This window comes from Bombina bombina, chromosome 5 (genome assembly GCF_027579735.1).
Source record: "Bombina bombina isolate aBomBom1 chromosome 5, aBomBom1.pri, whole genome shotgun sequence".
Lineage (NCBI taxonomy): Eukaryota > Metazoa > Chordata > Amphibia > Anura > Bombinatoridae > Bombina > Bombina bombina.
The window spans coordinates 414,764,133-414,779,092 of NC_069503.1; positions in this window are offsets into that span (position 1 = coordinate 414,764,133).

Consider the following 14,960-nt stretch of genomic DNA (forward strand, 5'->3'; position numbering starts at 1 on the left):
TAGATATTGACTATTTAATAGCTACCTAGTTAAAATAATTACAAAATTACCTGTAAAATAAATCCTAACCTAAGTTACAATTAAACCTAACACTACACTATCATTAAATAAATTAACTACAAGTACCTACAATTAAATACAATTAAATAAACTAAACTAAAGTACAAACCCCCCCCCACTAAATTACAAAAAATAAAAAAATATTACAAGAATTTTAAACTAATTACACCTAATCTAAGCCCCCTAATAAAATAACAAAGCCCCCCAAAATAAAAAAATGCCCTACCCTATACTAAATTACAAAAGTTAACAGCTCTATTACCTTACCAGCCCTTAAAAGGGCCTTTTGCTGGGGCATGCCCCAAAGAAAACAGCTCTTTTGCCTGTAAAAAAAAAAACACAATACCCCCCCAACATTATAACCCAACACCCACATAACCCTACTCTAACCCAAACCCCCCTTAAATAAACCTAACACTACCCCCCTGAAGATCTCCCTACCTTGAGTCGTGTTCACCCAGCGGGCCGAAGTCTTCATCCGATCGGGCAGAAGAGGACATCCAGACCGGCAGAAGTCTTCATCCAAGCGGGGCAAGAAGAGGTCTTCCATCCATCAGAAGTCTTGATCCAGGCGGCATCTTCTCTGTTCATCCATCCGGAGGGGAGCGGCAGCATCCTGAAGACATCCCACGCAGAGCATCCTCTTCTTTCTTGATCCGACGACTAAGTGACTGTACCTTTAAGTGACGTCATCCAAGATGGCGTCCCTTGAATTCCGATTGGCTGATAGGATTCTATCAGCCAATCGGAATTAAGGTAGGAAAAATCTGATTGGTTGATTCAATCAGCCAATCAGATTCAAGTTCAATCCGATTGGCTGATCCAATCAGCCAATCAGATTGACCTCACATTCTATTGGCTGTTCCGATATTTTATTATTTTTGGTAATTTAGTGTTTGTTTGTATTTTGGTACTTGTATGATGGATGGAAGACCTCTTCTTGCCCCGCTTGGATGAAGACTTCTGCCAGTCTGGATGTCCTCTTCTGCCCCATCGGATGAAGACTTCGGCCCGGCTGGGTGAACACGACTCAAGGTAGGGAGATCTTCAGGGGGGTAGTGTTAGGTTTATTTAAGGGGGGTTTGGGTTAGAGTAGGGGTATGTGGGTGGTGGGTTGTAATGTGGGGGGGGGGATTGTGGTTTTTTTTTACAGGCAAAAGAGCTGTTTTCTTTGGGGCATGCCCCGCAAAGGGCCCTGTTCAGGGCTGGTAAGGTAATAGAGCTGTTAACTTTTGTAATTTAGTATAGGGTAGGGCATTTTTTTTTATTTTGGGGGGCTTTGTTATTTTATTAGGGGGCTTAGATTAGGTGTAATTAGTTTAAAATTCTTGTAATATTTTTTTATTTTTTGTAATTTAGTGTTTGTTTTTTTTGTAATTTAGTGGGGGGTTTTTGTACTTTAGTTTATTTAATTGTAGATAATTGTAGGTACTTGTAGTTAATTTATTTAATGATAGTGTAGTGTTAGGTTTAATTGTAACTTAGGTTAGGATTTATTTTACAGGTAATTTTGTAATTATTTTAACTAGGTAGCTATTAATTAGTCAATAACTATTTAATAGCTATTGTACCTAGTTAAAATAAATACAAAGTTGCCTGTAAAATAAATATAAATGCTAAAATAGCTACAATGTAACTATTAGTTATATTGCAACTATATTAGGGTTTATTTTACAGGTAAGTATTTAGTTTTAAATATGATTCATTTATTTAATTAATTTAATGATAGTGTAGTGTTAGGTGTAATTGTAACTTAGGTTAGGATTTATTTTACAGGTAAATTTGTATTTATTTTAGCTAGGTAGTTATTAAATAGTTATTAACTATTTAATAACTATTGTACCTAGTTAAAATAAATAAAAAGTTGCCTGTAAAATAAAAATAAATCCTAAAATAGCTACAATGTAACTATTAGTTATATTGCAGCTATCTTAGGGTTTATTTTACAGGTAAGTCTTTAGTTTTAAATAGGATTCATTTATTTAACTATAGTAAACTTATTTCGTTTTATTTAAATTATATTTAAGTTAGGGGGTGTTAGTGTTAGGGTTAGACTTAGGTTTAGGGGTTAATAACCTTACTATAGTAGCGGCAGTAGTAGGTAGGTGGCGGCGATGTTAGGGAGGGCAGATTAGGGGTTAATAAAATGTATTATAGTGTTTGCGAGGTGGGAGTGCGGCGGTTTAGGGGTTAATACATTTATTATAGTGGCGGCGATTTGCGGTCGGCAGATTAGGGGTTAATACTTGTAGTTAGTTTGTGGCGACGTTGGGGGGGCAGATTAGGGGTTAATAACTATAATGTAGGGGTCGGCGGTGTTAGGGACACCAGATTAGGGGTTAATAGCTATAATGTAGGCGGCGGCGATATCGGGTCGGCAGATTAGGGGTTAATACTTGTAGTTAGATTGCGGCGACGTTGGGGGGGGCAGATTAGGGGTTAATAACTATAATGTAGGGGTCGGCGGTGTTAGGGGCACCAGATTAGGGGTTAATAGCTATAATGTCGGGGGCGGCGATATCGGGTCGGCAGATTAGGGGTTAATACTTGTAGTTAGATTGCGGCGACGTTGGGGGGGCAGATTAGGGGTTAATAACTATAATGTAGGGGTCGGCGGTGTTAGGGACACCAGATTAGGGGTTAATAGCTATAATGTAGGCGGCGGCGATATCGGGTCGGCAGATTAGGGGTTAATACTTGTAGTTAGATTGCGGCGACGTTGGGGGGGGGCAGATTAGGGGTTAATAACTATAATGTAGGGGTCGGCGGTGTTAGGGACAGCAGATTAGGGGTTAATAGCTATAATGTAGGCGGCGGCGATATCGGGTCGGCAGATTAGGGGTTAATACTTGTAGTTAGATTGCGGCGACGTTGGGGGGGCAGATTAGGGGTTAATAACTATAATGTAGGGGTCGGCGGTGTTAGGGACAGCAGATAAGGGGTTAATAGCTATAATGTGGGTTGCGGCGATATCCGATCGGCAGATTAGGGGTTAAATAATGTTATTATAGGGTTTGCGATGTGGGGGGGCCTCGGTTTAGTGGTTCATAGGTAGTTTATGGGTGTTAGTGACTTAGTGTACTAAAACATACCGAATTTCAGAACCGAATAGAACCGAATTCAGCTGAATCCGAATAAATCCGAAACGAATTTATTCGGATCCGAATAAATCCGAAACGAATTTATTCAAATTTTGCCGAATCCGATTCGATCCGAAACGAAATTCGAAAAGTCTGAATCGATCCGAACCGAAAACGAACCAAATTTTTTAGCTGTGCACATGTCTAATAACAATCATTTCTCAGTGACTGACTATATTGAACACAGTGCTTGACTGTTGCCTATACACTTACTACTATATTATCAATATTACATATATTGTAAAACAGTGTACCCCTCATCTAATTGAAACCATATTTGTTATTGCGGTGGGTGCAGTGATGGCTCCTGGAAGTTTTCTACAGTCTCTCTACAGCATTATAGTAGCAAACATAACGACAATAACAATTCCTCAGTTGCTGGCTATATTGCACACAATGAATGCCTGTTGGATATACTGTTACTAGTATAATATCTGTATTACATATATCGCAGTAGGCCGAAACCCTCATCTAATTAAAATGATATTTGTTATTGCAGTGGGGGCACCAACAAAAAAAATAGTAGCTAATAATATATAATTATATTAATTTGTCATACAACTAATAGCTGGTCAGATTGTACTGTCTCCAGCTAATGCTTTTTAAAATATTATGCATTCATATGCATGATGCATATTCTTTTAACTATTGTATATAAAATAAATGTATTTATTTTTTCTTGTGTTTTTTATTGTAAACATAAATATATATATATTAAAATGTATATTCATGTTACAAAAGGTTTTACAATTGTATTATTACATAACAGGCATGAATTTATCTAATACTTTCAATTGTAATGAAACATAAATATCTATTTTAAAAATATATTTATATTTAAATAATACATGCAGCAAGCAAGAATATCTACATTTTAATTTATATATCCAATACTTAAACTGATATGCATTATACATGACCATGCATTGTATTTCAAACATTGTAGATATAATGTTGCCTTGCATTGAAACTCAAAATTTAGAGTGACAGGCATCGCCGGGGCTTCCCGTTTTGCGTGATGACGTCACCGTGCAACTTTATTTATACTTAAGAATGTTAAGTATAGGAGCAGGGGGCATGCTGCTTAGAAGCCTGTATCTCAGGCATCTAAGCAGCTACAGACTCACAAGACCCACCATTGGAAAGGTAATCGTCTATCCTTTCCAACAGTGTAAGTCTGGGGGTCTAAAAAAAAGTTAATTAAAAAAAAAATTGTTAAAAAATAAAAATTGCAATAAGGTGGGAAAGTGCTTAGCACTCAAAGAGTTAAAATGTATTTATGTTAGCTTGTTGGGTTTATTAGTGATAACATAGATATATGTTAATATATATATACTGTATATATATTTATGTTATAGTAGTCAGTAGCATTACATTATATATTTACATAATAGGTATGCAGTTATATAGAACTATAATTTTAGCTATACCATCTTTAATATCAAATAATAAACACAACAAGCAACATTAATTACATTCAGGTAGATTACGAGTTGTACATTCATTTTAATGCTGAAAAAATGGTAATTTCAGCATTAAAACAGCAACGCAGCCATTACAAGTCTGTCTGTATAGCTGTACCGCAAGCGTTTTAGCCTGTAACGCAACGTCAGTCCTGCACTTATAAAAATGAAATTTTTTCATGGGATTCCCATAGCACTCCCATAGCACTGCCATTACGAGTTTTACACCCTATAACAACAAGATCCGTACCAACATCTGAGAGCAGTAGTTATGAGTTTTACGCAACAAAACTGTTATACAAAACTCATAATGAAACTGTTACAAAATACATTAACACCCATAAACTACCTATTAACCCCTAAACCGAGGCCCTCAGGAATCGCAAATACTATATTAAAGTTATTAACCCTAATCTGCTGGTCCCAACATTGCAGCCACTAATAAAATGTATTAACCCCTATTCCGCCACTCCATGGCATCGTCACCACTATAATACATTTATTACCCCCTAAACCGCCACCCTCCCACATCACAGGCACTATTTAAATATTATTAACCCCTAATCTTCCATCCACCCACATCGCCCTCACTATACTAAAGTTATTAACCCCTATTCCGCCGCTCCCCACCACTGCCACCACTATAATAAACCTGTTAACCCCTAAACCACAAGCCCCCACAATGAAATATACTAAATTAAACTATTAACCCCTAAACCAAAAGCCCTCCACATCGCAATAAACTAATTTAAACTAGTAACCCCTAAACCTAAGGCCCCCCTAGCGTGGAGAATCCTCTTCATATGGTCGCCGCCGTATACTGAATCTTCAATGCAAGGGAGACTTTTCAAAATGGTGTCCTTTGCATTCCTATTGGCTGATTTGATTTTTGAAATTCAAATCAGCCACTAGGGTGAGAGCTATTAAATCCTATTGGCTGTTCAAATCAGCCAATAGAATGAGAGATACTTAAATTCTATTGGCTGATTTGAATTTTCCAAAATCAAAACAGCCAATAGGAATGCAAGGGACGCTATTTTAAAAAAGGCTACCTTGCATTGAAGATTCAGTATACGGTGGCGACCGTATGAAAAGGGTTCTCTGCGCCAGATGTCTTCAGAATGGACCTGCTCCATGCCGCTGGCATGAAGATAGAAGACGCGGCTGGGATGAAGATAGAAGATGCCGCCTGGATGAGGATAGAAGACGCTGTTTGGATGGATGAAGACCTCGCCGTCTGGATGAACACCTCTCGCCGCCTGGATGTCCGGACTTCAGGAACTGTAAGTGGATGTTCAGGGGTGTTAGGATTTTTTAAACTTTTTTGGTGTTTTTTTTTTTAGTTTAGGGTTTGGGCTTTTCTTAAAAAGCTAAATGCCCTTTTCAGGGCAATGCAAAAGAGCTAAATGCCCTTTTAAGGGAAATGCCCATACAAATGCCCTTTTCAGGGCAATGGGTAGCTTAGGTTTTTGTTAGAGTTAGGTTTATTGTTTTGGGGGTTGGTTGGGTGGTGGGTTTTACTGTTGGGGGGTCTTTGTGGTTTTTTTACAGGTAAAAGAGCTGATATCTTTGGGACAATGCCCCACAAAAGACCCTTTTAAGGGCTATTGGTAATTTATTGTAGGCTAGGGTTTTTTATTTTGTGTGGGCTTTTTTATTTTTATAGGGCTATTAGATTAGATGTAATTCTTTTTTATTTTTGATAATTTCGTGTGTTATTTTTGGTAATTTAGTATTTTTTGTAATTAGATAGTTTGTAATTTTTATAGTAGTGTCAGGATTTTTTTAATGTATATTTTAGTTTTCTTTAATTGGTAGTTAGTTTAATTTTAGTTTAATAGTTTAATTCTTAGCTTAAACTTTGTTTTTTTAATTTGACAGGTAAGTTTTAATTTAATTTAAGATAGGGAAATTGTAATTTCAATATAAAGTTAGGGCGGCGTTAGGTTTAGGGGTTACTAGTTTAAATTAGTTTATTGCGATGTGGGGGGCTTTTGGTTTAGAAGTTAATAGTTTAATTTAGTATATTTTGTTGTGGGGGGCTTGTGGTTTAAGGGTCAATAGGTTTATTATAGTGACGGCCGTGGCGGGGAGCGGTGGAATAGGGGTTAATTAATTTTTATAGTGGCGGATTTAGAGTTAATAACTTTATGTAGGTGTCGGCGATGTCGGGGGCGGCGGATTAGGGGTTAATAGATTTATTCTCGGTTTCGGCGATATCAGGAGCGGCAGATTAGGGGTTAATAACATTATGTAGGTATAGGCGATGTTGGGGGCGGCAGCTTAGGGGTTTTTAGATGTGGTTTTTATGTTAGGGTGTTAGGTTTAAACGTACCTTTTTTTTCCCCATAGACATTAATGAGCCTGTGTTACAGAGCTTTTCGTTCCGCGATCGCAGGTGTTAGGTTTTTTTATGACACTCTCTCCCCATTGATGTCTATGGGGAAAGCATGCACGTCAAAACAGTGCGGTATGGAGCTCAACGCAACCATATCACACCCACAAGCCGGCTGTTTGAATACTTGTAATGGCAGCGCTATGGGGGTGAAATATCGCAACTTTTGTTGCGTTCATTAAATACCCTCTAACAAGTATAACTTGTAATCTACATGATTTTAATTAATATGTAAATATTTAAACAATATGCATTCTACATAATAATTCAACATCTTAAATATTGAATATGTATGTGTAGGGCCTTAGCTTTTACAGTTAGTTATAATTATTATTATACTTTATTTAAGAACTGCCAACCTATTCTGCAGCACTGTCCATCGGTACAATTAATTTAAATAAAACAATGATATAAAACTTGTAAGACACAATTTGACAAACACATACAAGAGGAATTGATGTCCATATCCCTTATAGCAGTTTAGGGGTCAATGTTTAAATGATATGCATAGTCATGTACAATGCATATTGTTTAAAGCATTGTATATCTATAGAGTAAAAGGTATTTAATGATGCTTTCTACTATTCTAAACATAAAAATATATTTTTGAAATAAAAGCAAGCAACCATTAAATCCCTTTTAAGGTATCTACAATATTTCAAATAATCTACATTGTATATGACAATGCATATTCTATCAAGGAGTTGTGGTAAACGCTGGACGGCCAACTTGTATTGAAGTGTCCCCCATTCCTTCTAGAAGGTAATACCCAAAACTAATGGTATTCCTAGGTGCCTTATCAAATTGCTGAAAAACATACTTGATCCCCTGCAACCTACTCGATTAGCACCCTTTTAAGAAGAGGCAGACAGGGGCTCAATTATGGCCTGGCGCTGAGTTCCAGGAGATGACTACGCCGGCAAGGTTTTGTTGGCCTTCTGGCGGTCAGCCAGCGGCATTTTTGTGCATCTCTGTGATACATTATTTAAACATTGATTTAACATTGATAACTTCAGTGACATAGGTTCATAGTTTTATTGGGGAGGCATATTATTTAATATAGTTTATTAAAGTGAGTTATTTTTTGACAGTAGGAAATTAGCTGGGGCATTTCAGAGGAGTGTAGGTTACACATGACGTAAGTGTAGATGGCATTAGGGACTTAGTTGAGCTTTCCAGGGGTGTTTAGGTTAGGCATGATGGAGGTGTAGGCAGTCAGGGGGAGATAGCTTGAGGGAGCATGGGGAATGAAGATTAGGTGTGAAGAAGTTATGGGCATTCAGGGTGGGTTAACAGGGTGTGCTAGTGGGAGCAGCCTGCAATTTGATTAAAACACATAAACACAATATTGATCATCGAATCAGCAAAATGCAGATTGAGAGCTGGGCAGCAGCCATGTTTGTCTTGCAGCTGTCAAGACTATATCACCTGAGGTAGTTTGTGTAGGTGTAATAAAACATTAAAAGAAAAAAGTGTCTCTGGACCAGCAGGTAAAAACAGTTGTAAACTTTATTTTCCAATTGTTGATAAAACATTAGTAGCACACACGATCCAGTTGTGTATGCAGGTTCGGTCTTACGCGTTTCGGTGATAGCTTACGCCTTAATCATAGAAATAAATAGTATAATAAATAGTAATAAAACATAGCTCCCCACTGCAATATATGGAGTGTTCCTACACAGAAACTAATTTTAGTTTCAGTGAGCATACTTTCTGTGTTATGCAGGCACACTTCAAATAGAGCCCACCCCCTGGCCTCAGCAATATGCTAATGATTGGCGATGTCGGAGATGCGGGTGATGACGTCATTCACCCATTGACTTCTATGGGAGAGACATCGCCGCTCCCCGGAATTGCTCGGACACACCCGTTTTTTTAAATATATCGACAGATCATCGTGCTGTCAATTTATTCTTTGAATTCTCTTTGTAAAAATTTTTTAGGTCCTGTATGTTCTTATGTCCCAATTAGCACTGAATCTTTTCAATTGTTGGCATTTCCTAGCAGTGCAATTTGTTTCTAAAGGTGTTCTGGGCTTCCCATAGTCATCAAAGCAATCAAATTAATTTAATTTCAAACAAAATTCTTAGCAAAATATAAGCCGAATCAAATGTGACTGCAAATGAAATGCTGACAACTCAAATCTTTTTGACAAACCAAATTTGTTGCCCATGCCCATGTCTCATAATTAAATGGTAAAGATGCAGAGGATGCTCCAAATAATCATATGCTGAAGGTATGGTTAGAAGGATAGGAGGAGAAGCACAACAGGGCTCTGTCCCCTATGGTAAAGGATTGGAGATTTTGGAGCAGTAAAGAGGGGTTAACATTTTCATGGTGTGTGGTATCTAGCTTCAATATTCTGACCATGGTTTTCACAGATATCTTTAATATTTTCATCTCTAATGAGATATCAATGACAATGACATCTGTGAATTTCACTGATCACAAAGCTCAACGAAAAAATGTGTGACAACATTGTAAGTCTTATAAGGCTAGAGTTAATGTTTTGGCTATGGATAGGGTTACAGTTAGAGCTTAAAGCTAGGTTTATTGTTAGGGTTAACCACTTTAATGCCAGTAAGGGTAACAATGCATTGCAAACTAGTACTACTTATGTATTTGGAAAGGGGATTTGGAATCTCTTTAATTGTTCATTTCACAGCTAAATAGTAATAACATGAACATTATACTAACTCCAGAAATACATGAAACATAGGCCATTTTCTTAGATTTAGCGATCACAGTTATCAATGGTGCTATACATACAAAAACTAATTTTAAGCAATGTGATATTAATACTTCTATAAAACATGATAGTCAACATCATCCCTCATGGCTAAAAAGCCATTCCAAAGGGACAGTTTCAACGCATAAGACACAATTGTGATAAGGTAGAAGATTATGAGGAACAATCTAACGGCTAGATTACGAGTTTTGCGGTAAGCTGAAAAAGCAGCGTAACAGGTCCTAACGCTACTTTTTCACTACCGCTGGTGTTACGAGTCTTGCAGGTTTAGGGGCACCGCACACTTTTTTGTCCTTACCGCAAACCGACTTATGTAAAGTTCATAAACCCTTTTTTCTATGGGACTTCCATAGCACTGGTATTATGAGTTTGTCCTGGGAGGCCAAAAAGTACACCCTCTACCTCCGCATTCTAAAGTCAGTAGTTATTATGAGTTTTACACTACAACGCTGTAGCATAAAACTCATAACTAAAGTGCTAAAAAGTACACTAACACTCATAAACTACCTATTAACCCCTAAACCGAGGCCCTCCCGCATTGCAAACACTATAATAACATTTTTAACCCCTAATCATCTGCTCCGGACATAGTCGCCACTAGAATAAACATATAACCCTAAACCGCCACACTCCCACCTTGCAAACACTAGTTAAATATTATTAACCCCTAATCTGCCGCCCCTAACATCGCCGCCCTACATTATACTTATTAACCCCTAATCTTCCGCTCCGAACATCGCCGCAACCTACATTATATTTATTAACCCCTAATCTGCTGCCCCTAAAATCCCCGTCACCTACCTACATTTATTAACCCCTAATCTGCCGTCCCCAACGTCGCCGCCACTATTCTAAATGTATTAACCCTTTAAACCTAAGTCTAATCCTAACCCTTACACCCCCTAACTTAAATATAATTTAAATAAACTAAATAAAATTCCTATCATTAACTAAATTATTCCTATTTAAAACTAAATACTTACCTATAAAATAAACCCTAAGCTAGCTACAATATAACTAATAGTTACGTTGTAGCTAGCTTATGTTTTATTTTTATTTTACAGGCAAGTTTGTATTTATTTTAACTAGGTAGAATAGTTACTAAATAGTTATTAACTATTTACTAACTACCTAGCTAAAATAAATACAAATTTACCTGTAAAATAAAACCTAGCCTAAGTTACAAATACACCTAACACTACACTACAATTAAATCAATTCCCTACATTAAATACAATTAAATAAATTAAATTAAATTAGCTAAATCACAAAAACAAACAAACACTAAATTACATAAAATAAAAAACAAATTACAAGATCTTTAAACTATTACACCTAATCTAATAGCCCTATCAAAATAAAAAGCCCCCCAAAATAAAAAAAAAACCTAGCCTAAACTAAACTACCAATAGCCCTTAAAAGGGCCTTTTGTGGGGAATTGCCCTAAAGAAATAAGCTCTTTTACCTGAAAAAAAAATACAAACAACCCCTCCAACAGTAAAACCCACCACCCACACAAGCAACCCCCAAATAAAACCCTAACTAAAAAAACCTAAGCTCCCCATTGCCCTGAAAAGGGCATTTGAATGGGCATTGCCCTTAAAAGGCCATTTAGCTCTATTGCAGCCCAAAGCCCTAACCTAAAAAATAAACCCACCCAATACACCCTTAAAATATCCTAACACTAACCCCCGAAGATTGACTTACCGGGAGAAGTCTTCATTCAAGCAGTAAGATGTCCTCAATGAAGCCGGAAGAAGTGGTCCTCCAGACGGGCAGAAGTGGTCCTCCAGATGGGCAGAAGTCTTCATCCAGATGGCATCTTCTATCTTCATCCTTCCACCGCCAATCGGAATCTAAGGGACGCCATCTTGGATGACGTCACTTAAAGAGATATTCATTCCGAAGAAGACGTCATTTGAAGAGGATGCTCCACGCCAGATGTCTTGAAGAAGGAGCTGCTCCGCGTCAGAAGGATGAAGACTTCTGCCCGTCTGGAGGACAACTTCTGCCCGCCTGGAGGACCACTTCTGCCAGCTTCGCTTTAGGTTAGGGCTTTGGGCTGCAATAGAGCTAAATGCCCTTTTAAGGGCAATGTCCATTCAAATGCCCTTTTCAGGGCAATGGGGAGCTTTGTTTTTTTTTAGTTAGGGATTTATTTGGGGGGTTGGTTGTGTGGGTGGTGGGTTTTACCGTGGGGGGGGGTTGTTTGTATTTTTTTTTCAGGTAAAAGAGTTGATCTCTTTGGGGCAATGCCCCGCAAAAGGCCCTTCTAAGGGATATTGGTAGTTTAGTTTAGGTTAGGGTTTTTTTTTATTTTGTGGGGGCTTTTTATTTTTATAGGGCTATTAGTTCAGGTGTAATTAGTTTACAGATCTTGTAATTTGTTTTTTATTTTCTGTAATTTATTGATTGTTTGTTTTTGTGATTTAGCTAATTTAATTTAATTTATTTAATTTTATTTAATGTAGGGAAATTGTTTAATTGTAGTGTAGTGTTAGGTGTTATTGTAACTTAGGTTAGGTTTTATTTTCCAGGTAAATTTGTCTTTATTTTAGCTAGGTAGTTATTAAATAGTTACTAACTATTTAGTAACTATTCTACCTAGTTAAAATAAATACAAACTTGCCTGTAAAATAAAAATAAACCCTAAGCTAGCTACAATATAACTATTAGTTATATTGTAGCTAGCTTAGGGTTTATTTTATAGGTATTTAGTTTTAAATAGGAATAATTTAGTTAATGATAGTAATTTTATTTAGATTTATTTAAATTATATTTAAGTTAGGGGGTGTTAGGATTAGGGTTAGACTTAGGTTTAGGGGTTAATAAATTCAGAATAGTGGCGGCGATGTTGGGGACGGCAGATTAGGGGTTAATAAATGTAGGTAGGTTGCAGCGACATTGGGGGAGGGAGATTAGGGGTTAATAAATATAATGTAGGTGTTGGCGATGTTGGGGGCAGCAAAGTAGGGGTAAATAAGTATAATGTAGGTGGCGGCGATGTACCCAGCAGCAGTTTAGGGTTTAATAACTATAATGTAGGTGTCGGCGATGTCGGGGGCGGCAGGTTAGGGGTTAATAAGTGTAAGATTAGGGGTGTTTAGACTCGGGTTCATATTAGGGTGTTAGGTGTAAACATAACTTTAGTTTCCCCATATTAATCAATGGAGCTGTGTTACTGAGCTTTACGCTGCTTTTTTGCAGGTGTTAGACTTTTTCTCAGCTGGCTCTCCCCAATGATGTCTATGGGGAAATCATGCATGAGTAAGTACGACCAGCTCACCGCTGACTTAAACAGGTATCCAACTGGTATTGGAGTGCGTTATGGAGCACAATTTTGCTCAACGCTCACTTCTTGCCGTTTAACGCCTGGTTTGTAAAAACCTGTAATACCAGTGCTGCAGGTAAGTGAGCGGTGAGAAAAAAGTGCACGTTAGCACAGCTCATAACGCAAAACTCGTAATCTGGCCGAAAGATACTAAAAACAAGATTTATGCAAAAAGGATACAAAAGTGAAACCCTTGAATTAGATAGACAAATAGTGATAAATTTAGATCGTGAACAATTACTACAGGGTCATAAACGAGAATTGACAGATACACAATCATTCCCTAGGTTTATAACCACTTTCAATTCTGGACATAACCAGATTAAAAATATCATTAATAGACACTGGCATGTCTTAAAAAGTGAGGAAATCCTGGAAAAGATTATACAGAATAGACCACAAATTACATTTAGATGGGGTACTAACGTTAAGCAAAAGTTAGCACCCTCTTTGATAAAAGTTATGACCCCTAAAGTTCCAGTGTCCATTTCAAATCTACAAGGTTTCTATACTTGCGGTCATTGCAAAGGCTGCAATTATACTAAACGAACACATACGTTTTTTGTATCTTCAGTCACAGGCAAGACTTTTTTAATTAAAGACTTTATAACTTGTAAAACTAATAATGTCATATATCTCCTACAGTGCAGCTGTAAAATGCAGTACTTAGGTCAAACCACCAGGTTTTTTAACACGCATTTTAGAACATCTAAATAAAATAGATAAAAAAACATAAAAATCATGGGGTACCTTTGCATTGTAATGCATGTCAAGGATTTGATATTAACAATTTCCTATGGTTAGGTATAGAAAAAGTATCCACACATTGGAGAGGAGGAAAATTAGAAGATGAACTAGATAAAAGGGAACTCTGGTGGATACACACCCTAAGAACCTATAACAATTGGGGTTTGAACAAAGATATCAGAATAGCAGCATTTGTTTAGAATTATTTAGAATATCTCCTCTGATTTTTTATATTTTATTTATTTTTTATTCTGTATTTGTTCATTTTCATAATCATTGTAACACGATTGGGTATATCATCAATAGCATTTTCTATATTAGCACTTTATATTTATCACTATAAACCAGGGCATTTAAAATAGTTCACACAGCATTTTAGAAAATTGTTTATTTATTTTATTAATTATAATGTGCACATTATTTTTTCTAGTATGTCAAAATAAAATATTTCTTCTTTAAACAATAATTCTTAAAATTAGGATATTAAAATTATTCTTTGTCAGCATTAATTACCACTTAATACGTTTATAAAGTTATTATGTTTTTATAAATGTTATTATGCTATAAAAATGTAAACTTGCTTTATACATCGATATTCTCAAAAACTGCACTGTATATTGGTTAGGTAGATACAACCAAGTTAATAAATTTATTCTTGTTTAAAACTATTGTCTCTTAAAGAACATTTACTGTTCACTCATTTGTTCTTTAGATTGGCCCATAATATGGTCATGCATTCTCTATATGGGACTAATGCTATTGGTTGGAGTCATTCAGACAACGTCATATGGACAACAACTCAGATCGCAACACACGGCATGCTTATGTCCTATCACTATAGGACGAATAACATCATGTGATAAAAGCAGACCTGAAACGGAACTGTTCACGGAACACTTTTCAATTGAGAACTTACAATTCTGAAATCTTCTCATTGGTTTTGATGTAACATGAAAGGTTGTGATTGGTCTACGTATCCTTACTGAGTTTAACCATAGTGATAACATTGTAGTGATAGATTATAATGATGTAGTTAAATTGTTACATTTTATGTGGTGCAATCATTATGACTTGG